Here is a 16,074-nt window from a genome sequence, read left to right on the forward strand (position 1 = left end):
AGGAGGCTCCAGGGCTTTCTAGGATTTGGGAGCCTTTTTCCTCCAGCTTGTTTTCCTGCTGACAGGTGCACAGCTTCCAGGCCACTTCCACTCTCCCAGGCAAGGCATCAGAGGGGTTTAATGCAAGCTGTGATAAAATGTCTCTGTCTTTCCTCACAGCTATAAACTAACCAAGGAAAGCCGTACTCCTGGTAAAAATCACTGGATCACTTTGGACTTCAGGCTTTAATTTTTACCAAGCTTTGATTTTCATCAGGATTTAATTTTACTCAGATCATCTGACTTTCAGGACATACATTAATCTTTCATTTTCATCAGACAGTGAAAAGCTGTCTGATTGGTAAAAACCCATTGGTGAAAGCTCAATGGGTTCTGGTTAGGCTGGTGGGCCTGAGCTTTGTGGGTGTCTCACTGCATTCCCTGGCTTGGACAAGCTGTTCTTGGTCCAAGTGTCCCGAGCCAGAAGCCTGATGAGGAGAAAGGCATATGGGAAAACAAGTTTCAATAAAACCTTTGAGCTCTTGTTATAAATGTTGGGAAGAGATGCTGACTATTCCTTGCTCACCAGGTAAAGCTAAGGAGTTTTTAAGCATGGAGCTGAGAATAGCAGATTGGCTGGAGAAGAGGGTGATGCCCAGACGTGCACACTGCCCACCAAGGCAGGAGAGGACCGTGCCCTCACACCCCATGAGACAGCCCTGGTGGTTGTGCTGACCCTGTGCCAGGATTCCCTGGGGCTGCTCTGCCTGAGCCCCCCTCAGCTGGCTGTGCTTGTCCTGCCTCCCTCCTCCTGTGGTTGTGCTCCCAGAGGGGTGTTTGTGAGGGGCTGTTGGAAAAGCAGATTAATGAGCGAGACATTGAGAATTAAACCAATCCAAATCCACACAGTAAATAGGGCTGCTGTCAAGTGCTGTTCCCGAGGGAGATAATATCCCTTCCCCCTTAATTTCTTAGTAAATCCATTATGATTAATGCTAGTACAGTGGGAACACTGTTATTATAAATACATGGGTGATGGCAGAGCTGCAGCATTAATAACACTGGGTATTACTTAAGTAATTAGCTGCTGTTTTTGGTAGGACTCTTACCCTGCTGCATTAAGCTGAGCCTTGCATTGCAGCCTTCTCTGGGCTGTCTCTGCTGCAAGGACACAAAGTGAGAAGCATCTCCTTCCTTCTGGCCAAAAGCCACCCCCCCCACCCCCCGCCCCCCCGTGGCACTGGCACTCAGCTGAGCTCCCAGTGGGTTGGTGGCACCTGTGGAAAGCCTGGGACACTGCTGATGGAGTCTTGTGGTGTTGGAGATTAGCAACAAGTGAAGGAGGGAATGGAAGCAGGACCTGGCACCTCCAGGTGAACCTCAGCCCTTGGGGACCAGGGGACATGAGAGGACACTGCAGCCCATGGGGACCTGTCGCCCTGAAAACTCAGCTTCTGAGCTTGCTAACATAGTTTTCTAAGGACTTTCCCAGGACAGTAACTGTAAACATAGATATGTGTACATTCTTTCTGTTACACGTCTTCTGATGGGCATTTCTCATGGCCAGTGCAGTGAGAAAGTGTTATCCTGGGCATCCAATCCCTGGCCATGGTAAGAAGCCTATAAATCCTGGGAGGAAAAATAAACTCTGCTCTTTCTTCACCACACCTCAACCTGTGTCCGCGTGATCTATTGATCTTCAGCGGTAACAGGGACCAGGGCCAGCTTGGCAATATTCTTGTCCCTCCTTGTGGCCTCACGGCTTCAGAGCTTCTCTGAAGGATTTTCCAACACCTTTTTTGCTGTATTTCATAGATCTGTGGAATCATTAAGGTTGGAAAAGTGCTTTATGATCATTGACTGCCAGCTGTTCTCCCAGCACTGCTAAACTAAACCATGTTCCCAAGTGCCACATCAACAGGGGTTTGAAATTCCTCCAGGGATGGAGGATCCACCACTGCCCTGGGCAGCTGTTCCAGTGTTTGACAGCCCTTTCCATGAAGAAATTTTCCCTAACATCCAACCTAAACTTCCCCTGGTGTAATTGGAGGCCCTACTCCTTTTGTCACTTGTTGGGAGAAAAGCCTGACTCCCACCTGGCTCCACTCTCCTGCAGGAATGGAATCAGCAGGAGCCCTCCTTAGCTGGGAGGTGGCTCTGCCTTTTGCTGCTCCTGCCTTAGCGCCCTGCCCCTGCTCCCCAGGGACCCCAGGTGCTGCAGAGGGCCCTTCCCCTCCTCCATCCCCATCCCCTGCTGCTCCTCACACAAGCAGGCTGCACGGCTCTTTTTCATCCCTTCAAATTAACACCTACTTAAAATTCCAAAGCAAATACATTTTTAATTTCCTTAATTAAAATGATTTCCTCCTTAGAGCTGAATAATGGGATTTGAAGCACTGAAGTAATGGGGTGTGCCAGGCTGCATGGGAGCTGAGGCACTGGTGAGCACAGTGAGGTCTTGGGAGTGATGGGATCATGTCCCACCTTAGGGAGCCAGAATGAGCCAGAGCTCAGCATCCTTTGCACCTCTAGGGAGTAAAATTCAGCCAAGTGGCAGCTTAAAATGATATCCCAGCAGTCACTGGTTTTCCAAAGGTTGAGGGTGATGGATTGCTCCCACTGCCTCCCCTACAGCCCAAAATGACACCCAAAGGGCATGCTGAGGGGGCTGGCCCCTTCTCACTGTGGGGGGCTTTGGGGGGGATCAGGGTCTGGGGTGAATGTGGAGGAAAATCATACCAGGACCCCAAGATGAGATGGGGTGACCTCCTCTCCGTGTGCTGCTTTAGCCCAAGATGCCTGTGCCCAGAATAACTCTGGGGTTTGGCTTTGCAGGGGTTTCTCAGCCTGGAAGTTGTGTCGGTGGGATACCAGAGAGCCGTGTGCTGGGGCTCTGGTGAACATGTGACAGGGGAGGAAAAGGGAGAATACATGATGATAATGAGTTAAAATGCATTTAACGAGCTCCTGCTGCCCTTACACACCCCAGTGCTGGGGCTCATGGATGGGAGGTTCTGCAGCAAAGGGATGGATTAGTCCCACTTGGATCTGACTGAAAGACTGCTCAAAGCACAGATTTCCAGCTCCAAACCTCCAAACCCTCTCTGCTGTTTCTGTCTGGATGCCTCCTTCCCCTTCCCAAACTCTCTCCTCTGATGTATTTGGGAGTTTTTCATGTATTTATTTAAATTAATAATAATTTACCCATTAAAATGCTGCAGATCAGTGGGTTCTTCCTGAAGGAGGAGTGTGTTTGGCTCCGGAGGGTTCATTAGCCGCATGTTGGGATTGGGGGGTGCTGTGCATGGAATGATTTATGCACATCCCTGCCACTCGAGCCAATCCAGCCTAGAATAATTCAAAACCAATTCCATAAATCACTTATTAGTTATTACTGAAATATTTATGCAGCAGAGGTGTCTTCCTGTGAATTGTTGGGGGTTTTTGCCAGCTTTTTCTTCACGGACAAAAAAAAAATGTTGACTCTTGGTGCATCTTGAGTGCAAGAAGATCCAAAGTTTTGGAGTTGCCTTGCTCTGCCTGGCTGGGGTTTGAGCAGAGCCTCTCACTACAGCCCCAAGCCTGACCACAGTGTGTGTGCCTGCTCTGTGAGTAACGAGCAGGTATGCTAATTAATCCTCATTTCCAGCAGCAGCCCGAAGGAGCTGCACGATGAGCATGGTGCTGTTTGATGCAGATGAACTGTGCTTTGGTGGGAATTCAATTACCCAGCTTTTCCTTGCTGAACATAATGCATTTGGACGATACAGTAGTTCCGGTGTTAATGAGATGCATTTTCACTGCTCTGAAGTCTGTATTTCTCCCTGTACTTAGTGCACAGCATCCACATTAATTACAGTTCCAGTGGAGAAAAACCCGCAGAGTTACTACCTGCATTTTCCTCCTGGTAATAGCAGTTTCCTTACATGGCCAGGAACATTATGGATTCACTCCTCAGCCACATTTTATACCAAACAACTTGATTGTGATAGCAGGGAGAGAACAACTCTGCTTCCCTTCAGCTGCTCAGGCTGTGCTGTAAAAGGGTCATTGGGGGGGGGGGGGGGGATGAATCAGATGCATTCAAGTCAGAACATCCTCGGAATAAAAGCATTTCTGGAAGTTGTTTAAAGAGGGTTTTGTGAGACATGTGGAACTCACGGCCAAATTAAACCAGCAGCTGATGGGCCCACACAAAACGGAGAATCCCCTGGGATGGGGGGCTGCAGCCAGCATGGGAAACCACAGGTATTTTATTCCAAGGAACAAACACATTTGTGCTTTGATTTCTTTTTTGGTTTTGAGAGTTTTCAAACTCCCAAGCCTGGCAGCATGGAGTTTCCCTGAGATTTCTCCAGCAGGAGTTGTGCATTAGGGGATATCCCACTGTTGGCTCCAAACCATCACATTTTGGCCACAGATGTTGTTGTCACCATCCCTGGAAGTGTTCAAAAGCCAAGTATTCGTGGCACGTGGCAATACAGTTTAGTGGGAATGCTGGTGTTTGGTTAAAAATTGGACTTGATGATCTTAGAGGGCTTTTCCAACCTTAATGATCCTGTGATTTCATGGAAAGCTGAGCAGTTTTAAGTTGTGTAAAACAGGAATTCCCAGGGAATAGCACTGCAGAGACATTCAATAAAAAAGTGAGCAGAAGTGTTGTAGCACATTGTATAAATCACTCTTTGACCTTCATTGAACACCACTGCCTCCTCACCTGTTAATAGCTGGAAATCCCTTGTAGCCTCTACTGCATCTTGGCAATTGGCATGGAAACAATTAACAGTTATTAACAGTTTTTTCTGTTAATCATTCATGTCTTTATTCAGGTATTTACACATCTCTCTTTGTTTAAATCTCCCCTCCCTCTCAGGAGTTGAAAGTGCCTGAATAGCGGGTGTGGTTAAAAATATAATGAGGTGCACAAAGTCTTGGCTTCCCTGAGGAGCAGCTGTGCAGGAGGAGGGGAGAACACTGGGATCTGGGGCTGTTGTGGTGGCCATGGATGGCAGAGGGGCTTTAGGAAAAGGATTTTCACTGGGGAGAGAAATCCTCAGTCTCTGTGTCCAGCTCAGTGTATCTGGCGAAAAAGCAATGAGAAGGATCTTACCCCATTTTTTCTGTAATTCCTTTGAAAATTAACATTTCTGTTTTTCCAAATAGGCCTCTTTATTTTTATGTTTTCTCCCCCCTTTTTGATACTGGTGTTTAAAATAAAACCAGGAGCTCACCCTCTCACGCTCATGGTGTGGTTCCCTGTTTGCTGGCAGCTCCCAGCAAGATTTTCAGGGGAAACCACCTTTTTCTGAAGCTCTGAGCCCTTCTGGTGTGGTGGAGGCTTTCAAAGACAATGGAGGAGTCAAGACGTGAAAAGTCTGAATCCTTCTGAAAACCAGAGCTGTGTTTGAGCCACCTGAGCCCTGCTGCTGCTCTGCTCTTTCAGAGGTTGCAGAGCTTGTGAACAACACTTTTTGCAGCCCCAAGTACTTCCAAGTTGAAAACTAACCAGAGGATTTAAAAGAAGAGAGAATCCCTGTCCTTTTGGTACCTTCCTGGCGGTAAATGCACCTGAACTGTGTTTTTATGGTGTCACCAGCAGCAGCAACAGCTGCAAATGGGGGGAATCGTGAAGCGCAAAGTCTCTGGAAATCCTGTGGCTCCAGGAGCTTCCCCAAATGTGGAGACAGGATAAATCCAGGGTGCCTTGCACTAGATGGAGCTCCAGGACAGCTGGCTCTCCTCAGTGCCCAGCTCCTGCTCCTGCCCAGCACTGGACACAGGGAGCTGCTGGACGTGAACCTGCACATCAGTGACCACCCTGCCCATCCCAGCAAAACCCTCAGGATGCCTTTAGCTGATGTTGTTTGGTGCCTCCAGGCTGGCTTGGCTGCCTGCAAAACAAAAAAAAAGTCTCAAAAATGTGAAATACCAACTCCTCTTTTCCTCTTCCATCCCTTTGGTCAGCCCCATGCTTGAGGCAGGAGCATCCCATCCCATCCTCCTGGGAATGAGGACAGAGAAGTGCTAGCAGACCTTGCCCTCAGCTCTCCTGCTGCTGGCTGAATCTGGAGACATTTACTTGAGGGTAGAGACTTCTCTGCTTCTTTAAATAAAATTTGCTGGCAAATTCTTGTGGTTCATATTTCCCTTAAATCTGGCTTAGAAGACGCCTATGGAGGTTTAATTGGAGCTAAGAGGAAGGGCTGGGTTTGGTAATTAGGGGAGAATGAATGAAAATTCAAAATTTAAAATGCAGCAGGTGAATGGTTGTGGTGGAGCTTTTCAATACTTCTGAAGTTCTTGGGCTCTCAGTGAGATCCTGCTCTCCAGGCAGGAGTGGTTTACTACAAATTCCACTTATAAATGGTACTAAAGCCTCTGTTAAGACTCCAGAATATTGACTGTGATTATTTTTGTAGCTCTTCTGAGTACAGTGCTACTGAAGGGCTCTAGAAATGGAAGCATGATATATTAGGGAAAGGTGTTGGGCTGTACAGAGGCTGCCCAGATATCTGCTGCTGGAATGGGGAATCTCTCTGGTTTAAGGAGATACTGTCTGGTATTCAGTATGGCCCCTCAGCAGGAGAGCAGGGCTGGATAAAGCAGCTTTTGTTCTCTAATTGATCAGAGACTCCCCATGGGAATTCCACAGGGAATTGTGTCTCAACCAAAGCTCTGCTTCCAGGGAAGGCTCCAAGCCCAGCTCTGGGTTATTTTTTAGATGAAACTTTGCTGAGTTTGTGGCTGTTTTTGTGGGCCACTGAAAACTTTCATGGGAACTATGCCCTGGCTGAGGATGGGGGAGGAGGGAGCTGCTCTTTGGGGTGAGGGCTGGTCACCCCTGGAGCTGGCTCTGAGCAGGGGATGGTCCCTCCGGGTGATCTCCCTTTGGCTGCTGGGGAGCAAGAGACAGAGGGGTTTTTGAATTTGGACCAAAAGCTGAGTGCCTGGGCTGGGACTTTGGCTGAGGTCCTGCTGCTCAGATCCCATCCTGCTGCAGGTGGAGGTAGGGATGAGGGAGGGCTGGAGCACCTCTGATGTGTAGAGACAGACCTGGAGAGCTGGGGAGGTTCAGCCTGGAGAAGAGAAGGTTTTGGGGAGTCCTCAGAGCCACTTCCCATGCCTGAAGTGGCCTATGAAACAGAGGAAGAGAGGCTTTTCATATGGGCAGACAGTGTCAGGACAAGGGGAATGGTTCTAAACTGAAGGAGGACAAACTTAGATTGGATAATGGCAAAGAAATCTTTTACTCTGGGTGGGCAGGCCCTGGCACAGGGTGCCCAGAGCAGCTGGGGCTGCCCCTGGATCCCTGGAACTGTCCAAGGCCAGTCTGGACAGGGCTTGGAGCAGCTGGGACAGTGGAAGGTGCCCCTGCCATGGCAGGGGTGGGACTGGGTGACCTTTAAGGTCCCTCCCAACCCAAACCAGTCTGAGATTCCAAGAGCAGTTTCTTAATTGTGAGCACATCTGCCTTTATTGAGCTTTTGCTGGGAATTAAGTGTGAAGCTTGGCTCTGTGTCCTAAATCATCCTAGGCTTCTCTAATCCCTCCCACCTTTCTCCCCCCAGATTTAGGTCTTCAGGGTCTGTTACAAAGAGCCCCCAGCTGTCTGCCCTGCCTGAGCTTTTCTGTTCATTCTCCTGCCCTCAGCTGGGAGGAGACAGCACCTTGCAAATGCCAGATGCCCAGGATTGTGCCCTTGTGCTTTCCCACAAGCACTAAAATCTCATAAGCAACCTGCTCAGACAGGATTGCCAGCCCTGCCTCACTCACCAGAGGGGAATGGAGATTTGCATCTATTTCAGAGAGGCAGCCATGATTTTGATTCTTTTTGTGAGATTAATTGAACCATGACGAGTTTTCTGCTTCACCAGCTCCAGAGCTGTGGCTGCAGGAATTCTTCCTCCTCACCTTCTTGGAAGCAGATGGTGATTTATTCCATAGTCATGTTGGGATAATGTGTGTTTCTTTGTGTTTGGATGGTCAATAGGGAGCACTCCATCTCCATGGGATTTTAAATATCTTGGAGGACCCAAAAGCACAGAGCTGCACGTGGGGACTTTGTGTAGATTTGTGATCCTCTTTAGAGGAGCTGAGGCCATATACTAGTGACTGAAATTCAGGGGGCCATAAATAGCATATTTCCATCTGTGGCAGCTCTGACTTGGCTTGACTGTTGTTCCTGTTACTTAGAGGGAATATGGACACTTTGGGTTATTTAAACAGTCTGGAAGCTCCAAGATGGGATGGAGGAAGGAGTTCTGATAATGGAATAAACTGCCCAGAGCTTGGAAAGCAGCTGAATGTCCTCTGGAAGAAAAATAAACAGTTATTTTTAGGCTTTTCTAGTGGTTTATTTATGGAGGGAGCTCCTGCACTCTGGAGTGGAGCTTGGTTGGTGGGAAGAGCATCTCTGCCTTCATGGGAAAGTCATGTGCCATGTTTTAATGATTTTTGGTGGCGGCTGTGGGTGAAAGTCAGGTTTTCCATAGTTCAGAGCTGGAAATCTGTTTTGTGTAGTCCCAGAGATGGGAAAGAGATGGAAATCATGGGGTGGGTCTAAGATAAGCCCAGCTTTAGCACTTCCTGCCCCTCAGCAAGGTCAGCTCTCCAGTTTGGGTTTTCCAGGAGTCAAATCATACATATGAATTACTTCTTGTACAAAGTTTTCGATTGTCAACAGAGTGATTTGTGAATAAATGTTTTCATTACTTGGCTGGCTCCATGGATGGATGAATAACATCCGTCAAATAAATTATTCATCCCTTTCTCTCCTTGCCATCATCAGATAAATTCCTTGTGATTTATATTTGTTCCTTATTCATCTGGCTACGAGGAGCAGACATATTAGAGATGGGTTAGGAGCTAAATCTGCTTTATGGAACCCAAGAAGGGAGCTCTGGTTGCTGTTGTTGGGGTCTGTATCCACACAAACCTCATCCCATGGAGTGCCAGTGCCCTCTGCATGCTTGGGGTGGCTCCATGGGGAGTCCCCAAGTGCTGAGCTGAGGGCAGAGCCCTCATTCCTGACAGAAATCTGTGTTTAACAGAGGGGAGGGGGGTTTTGGCCAGTCTTCAGGGCAGTTTTTGCAGCATTTTACACAGCACAGAGGCTGCAGACCTTCCATCCTTTCCCAGGCTCCCACTTTGCACCTTCCTCAGACTGCTTTTACCCCTGACAAAGCCACACCAGCCTCCTGCAGAGCACTCCAGCAGGGATGGGAGAAGATTTTCCACCGGTGCCAGAAGGGGAGTGGAGGGGAAAGGAATTAGTTTGGCTCCTCTACAGAAAGAAGCAAAGAAAAGCATCACACAGAAGCTGACTGAAGGGACAGAGATCAGCTGCTCCTGCTCAGAAGTGACCTGATTTATTAATCTGATTTTCAAGTGTTTCACTTGAAACTGTTGATTGTGCTTTTGTTTTGTTTTTTTTTAACTGGTGTTATTCCAGTTCTGAAAAATGCATCTATGCTTATTTTCCTTTCAAATCACTGGGGAAAGCATCTTTCAATTCCCAAAAAAAACCCCAAAAAGACACAATATTCTTCAAACCATTTTCCTTCTCAAACAGTTCAGGCAGACACAAACCACAGAAGGTTTCACCTTTAAATAGTAGAAGTTGGAAATGGAAAAGGAAAAGTTCCCTGGATGTGAAAAGCAGAGGTAAGAACAGATCTTGTTTGGAGCTTTAACTCGAGGATGCTGTGTCAGACCTGGCTGATCCCTGTGAGGATCCCTTTCCTGGAACACCAGGAAAGCTTTGATTTTTCATTCCCAGTATCAAATCCAAACACAAGCACTGGGATGCAGCTGAAGAGAAGGAATGACAATGGAGGGAAAAGCCCTGTGGCTCAGGGGATGAGGAAGGAGCATCCTCTGCAGGGAGGGAGGAGGAAGGAAAGTGGCTCAGGGGTTTCTCCCAGTGCTCCCCAGCCCTTGCTGGTGTTCTCAGTGTGTTGTGCTGCAGAAATGAGCCCAGAGATGCTCTGGAACGATCCCATCCCTCCCAGAACACCTCACAGCGATGCCCCACACACATTTTGTGTCTGTTATGTGCAGGATCCACTTAAATGATCCACTCAGCTGCTGCAATCCGTGTGTTCCCTAAAGAAAGCAAATCCCAAAGAAAGAGAATACAGCACCAAGCAGGGACCTTCCTGCCTGAAGGACGTATTGGAGTATAATTTGTGGAGTGATTGATGTATTTTATTTTTAATAATATTTTCCCCCTCTTGTCAGCTTTCTCGTTCAGGGGACACATCAATCTTGGAGCCCTTTCCAATTGAGAGCTGTATTTCAGCAGGAATGGTTTGCCTTGCCCACCTGGCTGGGAAGGGGAAGGGGAAGGAGCAGGGTTTGCTCTGCTTGTTTTGTTTGGCTTTGGCCTTGGAATTCAGGGTGCCAGGGAATGCAGGAGTTCTCACTCAGCCTGTTGGGGATCCTGATGGCTGATCCACTAAAACTTGGTGCTGGAGAGGCTGTGAGAGACTTTGGCACAAAACTAAGCCTATTTCAGTGTCCTTTTTAAAGCTCAGCAGGTTTTGGGAGGAATCATGGGGGACAAGAGTGTCCTGAGCCTCAGTCAGATCAACCCTTGCTTGGACATCCTCAGGTTGGCTTTTATTCTTTTATTGTTTTTCTGCATTTTTCCCCTCTATCCATAGCAAAGAAAGCCCTTTGACAGCAAGAACTTGGAGTTCTGTGTAGGATGGAGGGGTGAGGAGTGTCCCAGTGGCTGCTGTGTGTCCAGGAGTGCCCATCTCACCAGCTGCAGTCATGGCAGGCCTGGCTGTGAGTGGCTGGACTTGGGGTTCTCTTTGTGCCACCTCCCTGCTGCCCCAGATCCATTTGACAGCTGGGATTTGCTGGAGTTGAGGCACATCCCTGCTCTTCCCAGAGGCCACAGGAGCAGAGGTGTGTTGGGAGGGAGGGAAAGCACAGGTGAAACCAACACTGGTTGTGTTTGAGGTACCTGACGTGAGCACCCCTTCACAGAATCCCAGGATCACTGAGGCTGGAAAAGATCCCCAAGGTCACTGAGCCCAACCTGTGCCCAATGCCCACCTTGTCCCCAGCCCAGAGCTCTGAGTGCCACATCCAGACCTTCCTTGGACACCTCCAGGGATGGGGACTCCACCACTGCCCTGGGCAGCCCCTGCCAGTGCCTGACAATGAAGAAATCAATTTCTTCCATGAAGAAATCCTTCCAGATCTCCCCCCTGAGCCTCCCCTGGCCCAGCCTGAGGCCGTTCCCTCTCCTCCTGTCACTGTTCCCTGGCAGCAGAGCCCGACCTCCCCGGCTGTCCCCTCCTGGCAGGGATTGTGCAGAGCCAGAAGGGCCCCCTGAGCCTCCTTTGCTCCAGGCTGAGCCCCTTTCCAGCTCCCTCAGCCCCTCCTGGGGCTCCAGACCCTTCCCCAGCTCCATTCCCACCTCTGGACATTCCAGCCCCTCGGTGCCTTTCTCGTGAGGGGCCCAGAACTGGGCCCAGCTCTGGGGGTGCCCCAGCAGTGCCAGCACAGGGGACAATCACTGTCCTGCTGCTCCTGCTCACTCTGTTTTGGATACAAGCCAGGATTGTTCTCCTTGCCCACCTGGGCTCGTGTCCAGCAGCCCAGGTCCCTTCCCAGCCACTGTGCAGGGGTGGTGGCCGAGGAGCAGGGACCCTTCCTGCTGTCCCTGTCAGCGATCCCACGCGGCAGAGCCGGGCAGACACCAGTGCCACGGAGCTGTGGTGGCTCCAGGAGCTCTGCTGTGTGCCCTGGAGCCGGGCACAGCCTGGGGACACGTGCAGGGCAGCACAGCTGGCGCTGCCTCCAGAGGTGCTGCTGCCTCCTGGCTCTGCTGGGCTCCATCACATCCCGGCTGGATCCTTGGGATGGGCTCAGCACACAGAGCTGGGGCTGGGATGGCAGCTGGGAGCCTGAATCCTGTTAGATCCACAAGGAAAAGGTGAGGAGGTGTGTCCCAGCCCTGCATAACCAGGGAGGCTTTTCCTGCAGGTCCTGCAGCACTGCAGGTTAAACTCACCCTGCTCAGAACCTGCCTGTGCACAGGAATGTGTACAGTAATTGCCATTGCTGTAACAAATCAACTTGTTCTGCAGAGCTGAATTGTTGTTGTTGTTGTTGTTGTTGTTTTTGGGTGAGGGGTTTTTGTTTGGTTGGGGTTTTTTTCGGTGGGGAATATCGAGTTCTCATCATTTTCAGTGTTTGTCCAAAACCATGGAAAATTCCATCCTCCCATGAAGTTGTGAGAGCACAGCACTCTGGCTTGTCCAGTATTTCCTAGAGCTGTCCTGGATTTTAGCAGGAGAGCTGCATCCTGCAGGCATTCCCTGCACTGAGCACATCCATTGTGATACCCTTGGGATATGTGATACACCCATTGTGTGGCCCTTGGGATACAGAGGTGGCACTGGGAAAATCACCATCTGCTCAGGGCTGCCTGCAGCCTTAGCCTGTGGCAGGGGTTTACTGGGATACATTTGATGCAAATCCCACTGCTCACCTCAAGTTAAGCAGCAGGCAGTTGCACTGCTGCATCTCCTGCACGTGTTTCAATGAGTCCTGTGGATGCAGGCTGGGAAGTGGGAGGATGGAGACTGCTAGGGCAGGTGTTCCATGTGTCCCTGCTGATGGAGAGGTGCAGATCTCTCTCCCCCAGAGAGCTGTGAGAGGGGCAGGGGTTGGTGTCTCTGGCAGAAGCAGGATTTTCCAGCCTGTTGCTTCCAGAGTCTCTTCACCTGCGAGTGCTTTGCAGGAATGTCACATCCCCTGTGTCAGAGCAAAGGGCATGATTGATATATTCCCTCTCCTGAAAGGGCAGCTGGTGTCTGGATGGGCTGGCTGGCCCTGGAAAGGTGACCTGGGGGCACTCAGACCTCCTGCTGCTGGCCCAGGCTGTAGGAATTGCCTTTGCACAGCTCTGGGTATGTGTGCAGGTCCTTAAACCAACAGATTGTTATTCCACCAGTCCTGTCCCCTCTCAGCAGCTCCCAGCCATCCCTTGGTGCCCTCCTGGCACGGAATTCCCCAGGGCAGCATGGATCTGGGGACAGCATGGATCTGTGGACAGCGTGGATCTGGGGACAGCATGGATCTGGGGACAGCGTGGATCTGGGGACAGCATGGATCTGGGGACAGCGTGGATCTGGGGACAGCATGGATCTGGGGACAGCGTGGATCTGGGGACAGCGTGGATCTGGGGACAGCGTGGATCTGGGGGCTGGCACCTCTCCCCATGGGGCTGGGGGGTGGCTGGGCAGCCCATGGAGATGTTTCTCATTGAGGTTTGCAAGGCACAGGGCAGAGCTGCTGGGGTCACCTGCCCAGGGCTGCTTGCTCTGCCTCTGGATTACAAGATTTATTTATTTTTTCCCCCAGGAAAGTGGCAGAGGCTGGACAGGCTGGTGGGGATGCTGAGGCAGCTTTCCCTCTGTCAGACCCCAGGGCTGCTCCTGGAAAAACATCATTTTCTTTTGGCTCCAAAGGGCTCTTCCCAAACAGAGCCCCACGGGGGCAGGGTCACTTTTACCAGGGATGCTTTGTCATTTTTCTTTTGCTAACAAGAGCTCCAGGAAGATTCTGCTGAGACTCCCCCTTCATGTGCAGCCCAGGTGTTTCCAGCTCAGCTGCTGGAGCTTCCAGTACCAGTTTCTCTAACACTTATTTCACCCAGAATATTCTGTAACTCGCTTAAAATGAAAAATGTAGGAGTTGGGTAAAACAAATTGTATTTAATATCAACTTAATTAGCCCAATGATATTGCACAGATGGCATTCTGGATTTTCATGTTTTATTCAAGAAACCTTTTGGGTTTGGGATAATATATCTGAAACTGGGACGGAATTCAACAGCCTCACCTTGGCATTTAAACCAAGTCTGCTGCAGAGCTCGGGAGGGCTGGGCTGGGCTCTCTGGTTTTGGGGTTCTGGTCTTGGGTGGGCAAGAGTAAATGTGGAGATTTCCAGCTGGACTCACAGGCAGGAATAAAGCTGGATGATGGAAGACAGCCTAATAGACAGCAAATGATAAACAGGCTTTGAAAGGGGAAAGAAAGGTGAAAAGCTGTGTTTCTTGGAGACCAGGCAGGAGCTCTGGGAGTTTCTGTGGGCAGAGCAACTGCTTGGGCCAGGAGAAATGAAGAGAAGGATCCAGGGAGAGCTCAGAGCCCCTTCCAGTGCTTAAAGGGGCTCCAGGAGAGCTGGAGAGGGACTGGGGACAAGGGATGGAGGGACAGGACACAGGGAATGGCTCCCAGTGCCAGAGAGTGGGTTGGATGGGGTATTGGGCAGGAATTGTTCCTTGGCAGGGTGGGCAGGCCCTGGCACAGGGTGCCCAGAGCAGCTGGGGCTGCCCCTGGATCCCTGGAAGTGTCCAAGGCCAGGCTGGACGGGGCTTGGAGCAGCCTGGGACAGTGGAAGGTGTCCCTGCCATGGCTGGGGGAGGAACAATACGAACTTTAAGGTCCCTTCCACCACAAACATTTCTGTGATAATTTTTCCTCTTCAGCCCCAGTTATTGTCAGTGTTGTTTTTTTAAGTGAAGACCAAGTGGACCAATTTCCAGAGCTCTGTTCCTTTCCTTCTCTGTGATGTCCCTAAAAAGTGATGCCTTAGAGGCTCCCAGTGGTCCTGAGCTCTGAGAGAAAATCTTGTCTCCCTTTTTTTCTGAGGACACACCATGAGCCCCAGCCCTGGCCCTGCCTCTCAGCTGCCCTCTGTTCTCTGAGCCTCCTTCATCCACTGCTGACTGTCCTTGAAGAGCTCCTCAGGAGCAGCAGTTTTCCTTTGGAGCCCAGGCTGAGGCTCCTGGGAGCATCACAGCGGGATCACACGGTGTGCAATTCCCAAATTCCCTGTGTAGCCCTTGCCTGGGGCAGAGGAGCTGCGTGGCTGTGTCAGGCTGTGTCAGGCTGTGTCCCACCTCCCTGTCCCAGCTTCACTGGGCAGTTTCCTGCCTCAGAACATTCCAGCCCCCTTTTCTTGGTGACCCTGCTCTGCTCCCAGCCTTAGCAGCCAGCCCAGTTTCAGGGCCAGTAGCAGACTTTTCCAAAATCCTTCTGCTTTATTGAGCCAGCACCCCCAGGGTCCCCAGGGAAGGGCTGTGCCCAGGGATTCTGCTTCCACTTCAGTGTTTTGTCCTTGTGTGACCTTCTGGACCCTGGTGAGGCCTGATCTGAAGCTCCTGGATGAAGGAGGTGTCCATCCCCAGTGCGAGGGTCTCCAGTGCTAATCCCTGGCAGAAGCAGGCTTGGCTGCCAAAATTTTCTCTTCAGTGTCAGAGTGTGCTTCTGTTTTGCAAAGGAGTGAAATTTCCATGTGGGCAAAGTCCTGGGCTGATTTGGGTCCAGGACAAATCCCATTTGGACCATCCCACGTGAGCAGGTGAAGCTCCCTCAGTTCCCAGCAGGCTGTGTCCTGGAGGACAGGAGAGCTGCTGGGTGGCCAGGCTTTGAGGAGTGCTGGCCAGGAGGTGTGGGGAGACAATCCTGATGCACAGGACGTGCTCCAGGAAGAGCCCTGCGGCTGAAGGGGTCAGTAAGAGACAGCCAAGGCAGCTGGAGGGAGAATCAAACTGTGCTGCTCCCCCAGGGAAAGCACTTCACTCACGGCCAGGAGGGCTGGCAAACACAGGCTGGGCTTGGGGTCTCCTGCAGCTGGGAAAAACCTTTCCTTGGAGCAGGCAGACTCCAGCCCTGCTCACCTGTGGCTCGGAGCTGGGAGGTTGTGATGTGCTGCTGGTGCTGGGAATCAGCTGGGAAGAGTGGGGCACCCTGCACCTCAGCAGATGTGACCAGAGGTGCCCAAACCCTTCACTGGTGTCCTCCTGTGTGCCTGAGGAGCGCTTGACAGACCTCAGCTTAGCCAGAAGTGGCTCATGGCCCTGCTGGGATGGATCTCTAAAGTTTACATAGGTGACAGGGGGTTCAGTATTTCCAGGGCCCTCTAGGCAGTACTGAATGTGACAAGCTAAAACTCCATTTTCATGCCTCAGTTACTCCACTTGTGCCCTTTCTCTCATCATTCCTGGTTGTTTTGAAGACTCCCTTGTTCTGTTTTTAGCTGTGGATCTTTTTCCAGAGACAGGAACAG

Source organism: Cyanistes caeruleus, chromosome 16, assembly GCF_971803275.1.
Source record: "Cyanistes caeruleus chromosome 16, bCyaCae1.hap1.1, whole genome shotgun sequence".
NCBI lineage: Eukaryota > Metazoa > Chordata > Aves > Passeriformes > Paridae > Cyanistes > Cyanistes caeruleus.